The sequence below is a fragment of the Aotus nancymaae genome, unplaced genomic scaffold (genome assembly GCF_030222135.1).
Source record: "Aotus nancymaae isolate 86718 unplaced genomic scaffold, 86718_ANA_hifiasm-v0.15.2.pri h1tg000014l, whole genome shotgun sequence".
Classification (NCBI taxonomy): Eukaryota; Metazoa; Chordata; class Mammalia; order Primates; family Aotidae; genus Aotus; species Aotus nancymaae.
In genome coordinates, this window is record NW_026988425.1 from 98,589,827 (window position 1) to 98,601,912 (window position 12,086).

The following is a 12,086-nucleotide window of genomic DNA, read 5'->3' on the forward strand; positions in this document are numbered from 1 at the left end:
AAGCAGGTTCTGTGTTTTATAACTCTTTACATCCCCAAGGATCTGGAATAGTGCTCTGCACATAGTAAACTTTCAACAAAAATTTGTATTGATTATCATGATGAAGTGCATGGTTATTTTTCTGTCTCACTAAGTTTATTCATAGGCAGAAGAGGAAAGGAGGAAAAGCTGCATGTTTGTCCATCCTACTGCTCATGCTTTCAAGAGTTCAGTCACAATTCCACTCTCCCTCTGCCTTTCTAACTGTATAACTTAAGAAACACACAGTTATTGAGTATCTGTGTGCACGGTGCTACATGACCTTTACATCTGGCCTCCATATTTCTTAGTTCTTTTTTTTAAACTTAGAATATAAAACTGCAATAACCCTGGTGTTGGAGAACAAGAATAAGGCCTATTTTATAGGTTTGGCTGTTTGTTTTAAAGTAAGAGAAATATACTATATTATGAAAACTCTTGACCTGAAGTACAGATAAAATTGAAATAGACAGGAATTTTTGTACTGTATTCCAAAATGGCAAAAGGCAAGTGATGCAATGATGTTGAAATAAAATACGAGGACTTAAAATTAAAAGTGGATGTCAAACAAAAATATAATAATTCACATGTTCAAAGAACCAATATATCATTTTAAATATATTTATAGCATAGGGAAAAAATGAGAAAATAAATTTTATATGGCAGATCAAAGAATAAAATGCTTAGAGGAGCATATACTCTTGTTTGAAGTATCATATATATGGAAGATAATAAAAAAGAATATGAGGGAAATTAGTGAAAACAACATTCGAAAATAGAAGGACATACAAATAATGATGCTTTGAATTTAGAAAACTCTAATACCAATGAGAAAATGAAAATAATTGAGTAGTATAAAATATCTTCTTAAACAGAATCAATTACAAGTCTCCAGTTCTCTTTTCAGTGCAAACAAGCATACTGATATAATGATATAATTACTACCAGACTTTCACCAAGACCCTTTCAGGGATTGAAATACTTCATGCAACTGCTCATAAACTTGGTATTTATGAGCATAGCAATTTATTTTAATAACTGAAGACTTTCATACAATCAAAATAGAAGTTAGGAGTGGCGTTTGAATGATATATATGTGTTTGTGTGTGTGTATGTGTGTGTAAATTTTGAGGTGGAGTCTCGCTGTTGTTGTCCAGGCTAGAGTGGAATGGCATGACCTTGGCTCACTGCAACCTCTGCCTGCCAGGTTCAAGCAATTCTCCTGCCTCAGCCTCCCAAGTAGCTGGGATTACAGGTACCTGCCACCACGCCCAGCTAATTTTTTGCATTTTTAGTAGAGATGGAGTTTCACCATGTTGGCCAGGCTGGTCTGGAACTCCTGAAGTCAGATGATCCACCCACCTCAGCCTCCCAAAGTGGTGGGATTACAGGCAGGAGCCACCACACCTGGCCTGATTGTGAGATATATGATAAGCATGTTAAATCGATTAAATTTCATCAAATTTTCCTAACAGCAAGAGCACAGTAAGTGAATTATAACTATTTATCTTCATGTTTGCATTAATTAATATGAGATTAATATTAAAAAATTGATTTTTAAACAGAGTTATTGTGTATAGAATATATAATTGATATCATTAAAATCTACTTGGTGAAACATTTTTGTGCAGCATGAAGATTATGATTCATATAGACATGTTGAATGTAAGTAGTTAACTTTTGCTTTACTGGTAGAATGGCATGCAAACTTGAAAATGTATGCTATTCTGAAGCAATGCATTACTATCATATATACTACAGGTACTGACTATTCTCTTTTATTCATTAAAAGAAAATAACTAAAAGCAACATAATGTAGAGATGAATCACCAAGCACCAAAGTTTTATAAGTTGCATTTGTCCAGTATTATAAAAGAGGATGTGCTGGATACAAACTTAGTTGCTCAAAAATATCTCTCAAAGTGCTGCTATTGTCTACACTATTACTGCTTGAGTTCTTATTTCTCTCCTAAACTATTCTGCTTCCTTCCTCATTATTTATGAGTAAATTTCAGAAATGCAACTTAATTGTGCAATTATGCTGCTAAAAATCTTTATGTGGATTATCACTTCCTTTGGGATAAAGCTTAAATTAATACCATATTTTAATAGACCTTTCTTCATTTTGTTCATGATTTTCATTCAAATTCTGTGACTGCCTTTCTTACCATGTATCTGTAATGCAGTTATACTTCATAAATTGTGGTCCACCAAATATCCTGTGTTTTTCCGTAGTACTGTGTCTTTTCAAATACTGCTTGTATGCCCAAATCCCTCCATATTATCTATCAATTTAATACACTATTCTTCAAAACCAAGTTCACACCATCTTCTCTACCAAGTATTTTGTGACTTCTCAATCCTCCCTTACGCCCAACAAATATCCTAAAATTCACTGATTTCTTTCTTCTATACTTCAGTAATAATGCCTGTGTGCTATTAAGCTTGTTGACTTAATTTTGGGGGGGCCTCAAAGATATTTGCTTAAATATCTTTCAATCTTTTGACAACTTTCTAAAAATTACGAGTCCCAGTTTCTTCATATATTGTATAGAACCAATCTCATATAGTGATTATGAGAGAAAATGAGACATGTACATTAGGTTCTCCATAAATTAGCTATCACTATTTTTTTAACTTTTCTGTTACTACCACCCCACTGCATGAGAATTCTTAGGGAGTTCACTTTATCTACATTTTTTCAAGACAGAAAAGTCTATAGCAGGAGCTTAAAATAATACTGATGAGGAAAAAGAGAGAAAGGAATTAAATGAAGGAGGAAGAAAAACCAAAGGAGAGCTAGGAAGTGAATTGTAGTTTGAGGCAGAGTAGAGTAGAAATTTGTAGAGTAACTCAAACTTTCAGATAAGGAGTACAATTTCCAGGCTTCATAATTTGTTTGTGTCTCTTGTCAAGAGGGCTGTTGTCATAAAAGAGAAAAAACGTCCTTTCATGTTCCTGAGCATTCTAGTAGCAACAGTGTTTTCTCAAAGAGTCTGAGATTATGGAGGGTCATCTACTTTCCTTTGACTCAGGTATTTTATACTTCATAAAACCAAAATTGAGATATGACCTTTGTAGTTATTTGTTACTTCATCTATTGTCTTGATTTAGGTTCCTATTCTTCTTTTATTTTATTACAAAGGTGTTTTTCTATCTTCCCAATGTAAGACTACTGTACAACGTTGTTTTATTTTAATGAATTTCTACTTTCACTTCCTTCAAGTCTCTTAAAAATATTCATTTTATCAATTTTGTGATTCTTTTCTTTGGGAGGAAATAAGTAGAGGTTAAATCCCATTTTCACTTTTTAATAATATGCCAGTGCTAGAACAAAATATAGATCAATTGTTTGCTCACTTTTTGCCCCAATTCAATGCCTTCTTCTAAAACCACAACAGAAGATATCCAGCATAAATAAGTAATGATAATAATAATTTCCTGAGTAATTTTTTTTCTGTAGTCCAGGATTTTGTTTCGTTTTGTTTTTAGTATGTGCTTTGTTTTTGAGTTCTTGGTGAGATCTATCTTCAAAGGGTGCATTTGGTCCATGGCATCTTTAAGTGGCGCAGAGAAAACAAAGTTATCCTACAAACCTGAGCATAGGGCACATACTGGTTCAAGTGGTTGAGTCGATAAACTCAGATCACTTTTCCCCAAAGTCCTTATTATGTTTCATCATGGTTATTGCTCACTCCTTTAGTCTTCATTCACTATCTTAACCAAGAGAAAGTACTAATCCACAGCTTACTCGTTAACCTAAACTACTAGAGGCTGAGGTTTGTCAGACAGCAGAAACCCAGAAAATTTCTACAGAAAGCTTGAATACCTTTAATTAAATATATTTTATATATTTTCCATCTTAACACATGTCCCCTATCCAAATCATTCTAACATGATGATTGAGCCCATGGACTTAAGATAGACGTAAATGTAAGACTTGCCTGTGAGATTTTGAACAAGTCACTAACTTATTCTTTGCCTTGGTATCTTTGTTTATAATCTAGAGAGAAGCCTAGTTTCTGCCTCATAAAATTATTGTACAGATTAAAATATGATAGTATATAACAAGTCTGGGCATGCATGCACAACACTCAGTTCTTCCATGCCATTTTATTACCAGTTCGATGCTTACTTGTGTATATTATAGTGAACACATGAGTTTCACATGTATGTTATATTATAAATACGAAACCATAGTGGTTTCTGATAGTGGTTTCTGAATAAAAGTGTTTAATGATTAGCTTAATTTGAATGAAGACGAGCACTCCATTTGACTGGTGTGGTAAGCAGGTGTGCTGTCACAACGTGTGTCAATGTTCATATGCAATATGTCAAGTCAAGCAGTAGCAGGAGATGCAGGGAGGGGAGATTGTGCTGCACATCATTTCTTTTTCCTGTAATACCTGGTGATGGAAGATCTCCATGGGCTCAAAAAATCATTGAGTTGTTGCCCTGCATATTGCCACATTGCATTTTTATCAGTAACAGGTACAGCCACTGGAAGATTCCTTACACATCATCTATAGATTTTTCATTAACACGTATGTTATTCCGTTACATTCATCATTATATGTACAATATAATTAAGGAAAAGAAAAATCTTGTCACAGTTTTATTTTTATAAGGAAAGTTTTTTTCTTCCCCCATAAGAACACAAGCCTTATGGGATTAGGCCCCACCCTATAACTTTATTTAACTTTAATTACCTCCTTAAAGATCCTATTTCCAAATATAGTCATATTGAGCTTAGGGCTTCCAACATGTGAATTTTGGGGGAATACAATTTGGCCCATAACATCTTCACAAAAAAGTCCTCGCTTATAATACCCAAATATTATATTTGTTGCTCAGAACACTAATAACAATGTTATTAATTCTACTAACAGATTCTACTACAATTATACATCCTAGCTTCCTTGTTTGTATGTGTACTAGGTATACTTTAGGAATCAGTAGTATTTTCATCTCAGTATTTTCCAGAGTTTAGCCATGGTCAGATATGAAGTATGTACTATTCTTTTTTCTGTCAAATTCTACTTTTAAGAAAGAGAAGATATGATCCTGAAGGAAAAAAATGTATCTAGAATAAGAAGACTCTCCATCACTTGAAAATGCTAAACACAAGAATCTCTGTGAAGTTATTGATCTGTCTTCTGTGCCTTGTCCTCCTGCCTATTCATTTAGACTTTTAATTGACACTATTGTTCCTCCTATGTAGTAAAATTGGTCTCTTAATCTTTTTATTTCCAAGACAGTATGTGTATTATTAATCTCAAACAGACTTAATAGAATGATTGGACAAGAGAAATAGTTACACCTAAACATATATCCAGAAAACTTAGTGTATAAACCCAGAGGAGTGTTTGCAAATTAACAAAACATGGTAAGCAACACTAGTATAAACTATGTATTTATTAACTGGTTAAATGAAATAGTGGTTAGTGTTTGTGAACTTCCCCAAGGCTGCAGAGTTAGCAATGATGAAATAACTAGTGGGTTATTATGGAAGCATTTGTGGAAAAACAAGCCTTCAAATGGGATATCTGATGAATTCTTATTTATTGAAATTTTATTTCATGGAAGCCATAAGAAGCAGTAAAAGCTGCTACTGTGGATTTACTTCAAGTCCACAGAAAAGAAGAAATTAGGAGTTTCACAAGAAGTAGACAACTTAGAATTAGATGAAAATGGTTGAAAAGATAACTTGAAGACAAGTATTTGTACCTGAAAAGTTAGAAATATACTTCTCAATGTCATCAAAAAAGAGAATCTTTTATGAGACACAGTAAGATAATTATATCTCAAGAAAGAAGAATGAATCTAAAAGATGTGTTACTTAAGAGAGTCATTTATTCACTTGTTTTAACTTTCCTATTTCTAAAGATGTATACGTTTTCACTTTGGAGAGACATCTAGAATGAAAACAATATGTCTCTGAAAAGATAGTACTTGAAAACACTACACACAAAAGATTAAAAAGTATCCATCATGAAGGATGAATAAAAAATAATATTGCCAACCAAAAGTAATGGCTGCAGAAAGCCTAGAGTTGAGAATGAGTGCATGCTTATCCAAAATGATAGGGGATAATGCAGCAGATTGCCTCTAAATGGTAAGAGTAGCTAGCACAATGCTGATGTTTAACAGGGTACAAAATGCCCTTTAAACTAAAGTGGGTGAAACAAATATATATTAAAGTAATTGAAGTTTTAGTAAGAACATACATAATGAGGAAATACCCATACAGTTTAATGATATTATGTGTTGTTTCAGGAAATTTTTATCTCAAGAATCCAAAGGAGTTTCATATCATTTCAGAGAAATGTTATAGTAAGAATGATAATTAAGAGAAGGAAGCTTTTCATAATATACCACAAATACCTGTCTTTGGCATCATTCTTGCCAAATTTTATTATTTCTTTAAATGAACGACTTGAATGAACGCCTAGAAGCCAAGCTTTAAAAGATTAGGTTCACACTGTACTATGCTTACCACTACATTGCATAAGACAATTATAAAGTACAATAATATGTCTCAGCAATAATCAACAAGGAAAATGTAAAGTGTTGCATTTGTGTTTAAAAAAACAATTGAAAATAATATGTGTGTGTGTTAGGGTTTGGGAGTGGGAGGGGCAGTTCTGGTTGAATAATATTTTAGAATAAAATGAAATCAACTAAAGTCTATTTTGAGGTCTAATCAAGCAAGACTATTTATATAATAATTAAAAATCATGGTTTTCAATGAAATAATAGTGTTCAAAAGACTGAAAGCAAATAACTTGCCCTGAAGTCTACATTGGAAAAACCCAATTAAGCTCTCAGGTTAAGTTTTAAGAGTGTTTAAACAATTAGCATGCATCCAAAACATGGAGAGCAATCTACCTGAGGGTTGCTTGAGAATATGTTCAAAGTGCAAAGATAGGATTAAAGGTAATAGAATGCCGAGATAAAGAACACAGAAAAATAGTAACAGCTATGATAGTCTTAGAGCTACAGAGGCTAGATACGGAACCAATATGAAGATATTAAAGAAATGAAGATTCTTTACCATAACAGAGAATAGAAAATTGATCTGTTCAACAGAGAAATGACCTGACTCAAAAAGCACTGAGTTTCTAGGCACTTGTAGTATTTGAAACATATGATTGATGACCACTTATCAGAGATACTGACATTGATAATTTCTACTTTAGGTGAGTGGTTAGGCAACTTTATGTCTTAGGTCATATCCAATTCAAAATTTCTATGATTATATCAAGTGGAGGTGAAAAATCTTTTAGATTTGATGAACTCACACTGACATGTGTAAGTGTAACTGATAATAAATGCCTGCTGGCCAGCCGGGGCCAAGAATGAACTGTTCATCCTTTTTATTACGTATGGTGACTGTTTGTAAACTTATTTGAGGATATGAAAACACTTTATCCCTTCAAAGAAAATAATTCCTGTACCAATATGATATTGCTAAAATGGCATATTATATATACATGTTACCTATATTATATATACATGTTATCTATATTATATATAGATAAATATGTGTGATATATATATATATATCCATTCTTCTAGGAGTAATGTAATAAACTACAGTATTTTTCTGTCATAAGAATTGGTGGTGCCAATAATAAGAACTTGCCCTTCTCAACTTGCCCTTCTCATGCTAATATAACAGCATATATTCCTGTTTTATTTCAAATTTATATATGTACAAAATAATAGAAATTCACATGTACAGGCAGTTCTGAAATACGTCAAGCAATTCCATAAATCTAAGTCAGATTTTCTACATGACAAATAATCATTATCAAACTCATGCTAAGTGGGTATTTAAATTTTCAGAAATCAAAACAATTGAAAAATAAAATCAATCATCGTAAAAATCAGAGCTATAGTTCATCAGTCAGGAGATGTCAGAAGGTCCCATATTTCCATAACTCCATTCAATCTGAAATAATCACAGACATTGAAAATAAGTTATAAAATACATAAATGTCACTTTTGCTTCCCTGGTGTTTTGAACCTGGAAAAATTTGGATTCACAGAGACTCTACTCAGACATTTTATCAAAAACAGTCAGACTACCCTGCATGACTAGTTTGATTGCAAAAGAGGAGAGAAAAAAATAGCTAATGCAGACTACACAATCTGATCTATTTTGTAAGGATCCAATCAATCCAATGACTATGTCATGCTATGACTTCTAGTAGCAAAATTAATACTTTTGTTTGAAATGATTCCTACATTGCATATGAAGATGCCTAATCTTTTTCTTCTTTTTATTATTTGTATGTATATACATATATTTACCTTGAGAACAAATATATAAATTTCTTCATTAAAATAATAGTTTTACAATTATTTACACCCACCTTAAAATTTCATTCTATATACTATATCTCTTTCATCTACTTCTTGCCAACTCATGAATGAACAATTTTTGCAGAGTTCAGGATCTCCCTGTGAAGTTCCTCTTTCTGTGACTTACATTTCTGCTGTTGGCAAATGAGTACCAGAGACAGCTCAATCTGATGCCAACTTTGGCTGCACTGAGCTTAAGCAGTTTTCCAACATATTTGACTCAGATCATCTCTTGTCCTCTGTTGATTTGTGTCCTGAGAGAACACAATTATAAGTAACAGCAAAAGGAGAATTTAAATTTCTCCTTTACTTGATTCCTCATTCACCTTTGCAACAGCAAGAACTAATTGCATCTCTCAAGCCATATTTCATAGCTTAATCTTTTCCTTGGATTCCTTATTAAAATACTACAAAGTTATTGCTAGTGCACAATGACCTTCTGCTCCGAGAGCTAGATCTGCAGGGAATGGGAATAGAACTGCTTTGGGTTGGCACCAAATGTACCATTTGAATCATTGCCCAATAACCAGAGACAGAGGTACTAAAGCAGATGATGTGTAAGCAGGTGCTTTTCAGGCCTCAGTGACAGCATTAGGAGCTCTGGTTGGAACCAATCTTTGTTCTGCTGGTTCCCCTACAGTGCACAGTGAAGTGTATTCTTTTGCTTTCCAACACCAATGTGCTGGTGGTTGCATATTTTATATTTTATGAATTGGAATAAGTTTGAGATTCCTTTCCCAGCTTTGTACAAAACTGTTGAACATTTGTTCTGGTGCCCAGTCTATGCCCATGCAGTTTGAGGAGTTAACTATAACAGCATACCTATTTTGCTTCTTGGAAAATATAGCTCATAGTGGTTCTATTAGTTTTCTATTGCTGATGTAACAGATTGCTACAATTCAAGGTGCTTAAAACAAAACGAAGCTATTATTTTATAATAGTTCTGTTAGCAATCCAGCACATATCTGACTCGGCTAAAATCAAAGTGTCGGCAGGTCTGTGTTCCCTTGTGAATGCTCTAGAGGAGAATCCCTTTTTTTTTACTTTTCTAGCTTCAGCAGGCCACCCGCCTTTCTTGGCTCCTGGCCTCCTTTCTTTATCTTCAAAGCCAACAACTGCTGGGCTGGTCCTTCTCACAGCACATCACTCCAACATTCCTTTTGTTCTCAAATCTCTTTCCTCTCTGATCTCCTTCAACCTCCTATTTGCACTTTTTTTTTTTTTTTTTTTTTTTTTGAGACAGAGTCTCACACTGTCACCCAAGGTTGTAGCACAGTGGCCTGATCTCAGCTCACTGCAATCTCCGCCTCTTGTGTTCAAGCAATTCTCCTGCCTCAGCCTCCCGAGTAGCTGGGACTACAGGTGCCTGCCACCACACCCAGATAATTTTTTTTGTATTTTTAGTAGAGACGGGGTTTCACCATGTTGGCCAGGATGGTCTCGATTTCATGACCTCGTGATCCTCCTGCCTCAGCCTCCCAAAGTACTGGGATTACAGGCCTGAGCCACTGCGCCCTGCCTTTTTTTTTTTTTTTTTTTTTTGAGACGGAGTCTTGCTCTGTCGTCCAGGCTGGAGTGCAATGGTGCCATCTTGCTCACTGCAACCTTTGCCTCCCAGGTTCAAGTGATTCTACTGCCTCAGCCTCCCATGCCTGGCTAATTTTTGTATTTTTTAGTAGAGACGGGGTTTCACCATGTTGGTCAGGCTGGTCTCTGAACTCCTGACCTCAGGTGATCCACCTGCCTCAGCTCCCAAGGTGCTGGGATTACAGGCATGAGCCACCGCACCTGGCCTCTATTTGCACTTTTAAGGATGCTTGTGATTGTATATTACACTGCATGGCAAAGGAAAATTAAATTTTTGGATGGAACTAAAGTTGTCAATCACCTGTAAAATTGATTATTCTGGATTATCTAGGCTGATCCAATCACAGCATCCTTATCCTATTAAGGATTTTTTATCTACAGAAACTTATCCTATCAAGAATGCTTTGATTGGGTCAGCCTGGATAATCCAGAATAATCACTTTTTCTGGTGATTGACAACATTAGTTTCATCCAAAAACTTAATTTCCCTTTGCCATGTATTGTAAGATACTCATAAGTTTTTGTAGGGCAGGACACGAACATCTTTGGGGGCTATATTCTACCTACCACAGCCCTGGTTATCCATATGTTTCCCCTGTCCTTGGAAGAATTGCTTCACCTCTGACTGTGATCCCAATTACCAAAAGGTCATAATAATGATACTAATGAAATATTAATATATTATCTATTTAGTTCACATTTCCAGACAGAAATACTATCAAGAAAATGTTCTATACTCTTCATTTGGCTAGCACAGCTTATAGGGAACAGGAAAAGAAAAAAAAATCAGAGTTTATAAGACCATGGTAAAATCGCTTTCTGTAACCTGTGTATTGTTGTATGTTTTAATTCTCAGCAATAGAATGGGGCTTCTCAAATTCATACATTTTAATTCCCAAAAACTCTCATAGAATTGTTGGTCAGAGTGAAGAGCCCTAGAAAACAAGAGTCCTATTGATTTTTAAAATAGTATTAAATTAAGAAACACAAAATACATGTAAATTATTTGGAAATTATGCTTGATTCAAGGAAACTCTTTTATATCATATTTATTTTGCTTTTTATCTACAAAAACTTATTTCTATGTAGCAAATGATATAGAAATGTTTTTGTAGATTAAAAAACTCCCCTCTCTTGCTCTCTCTCTACATATATATAATATATACACACACAGAGACATGTATGTGTATATATGTGTATATATAGCAACTATTTTATTATGCTTAACATTAATACTTAAGGACCAAATTTTGAAATTACAAATTAAATTGCATTTTTCCAAGAGGAAGAAATCTGAAGTTTTATTCTAAAAATAAAGTATGCAAATGTTATTAGAGAAAAATGGCTTTTTAAATGAGACTCATTGCCATGAAGATGAGATTGAAAAATTCTTTAATTTTAGCACTAGCACTTGAAGGGACAGTGTGCTATTTGCTTTGAACATTTAAGGCCAAAATTGTGTTTTTTTTGCTCACAACCAGTTAGATGAATATGAATTCTTAAATGAAGCATCCAAAAAATACAGCTCCATAATTTCAAAAAGTTTTAGCATCATAGCAATGCTGGAATATGAGGTTCATTTTTCTTTTCAATCTATTATCATAATGCTAATATACCTGTTCTTAAATCATATAGTGTAAAGGGCTGAGGGACTGGGAATATACAAGTCTATCTATATCTATCTATATATGTATGTAGATATATAAATATATAGATACACAATCTATATCTCTCTCTATATAGATATATATATACACATCTATATATCTCTCTATATATCTCTCTATATATATCTCTCTATCTGTATATATATAGTTATATATGGTACAGTTAATTAACTATCTCCTATTGACAATAGTACTAAAATATGCAATATCCTCTTAAATCTCTTATGTTTTGCCACAGTTGAGGAAAATGTTCCACTATATGTTTCATCTATATAATTTGATTATATGGAAATATTTAATTAAATAAAACACTTAAAAATCATATACATATAAGTTAACAGTTTAAAAGCACACATCTTAATGACTTCCAAGAATTGATCAGAGTTGTGTAAACAGCACACAGATCAAGAAACAAAGTCTTAACAGTACTCTGAACTCTTCTGAGTT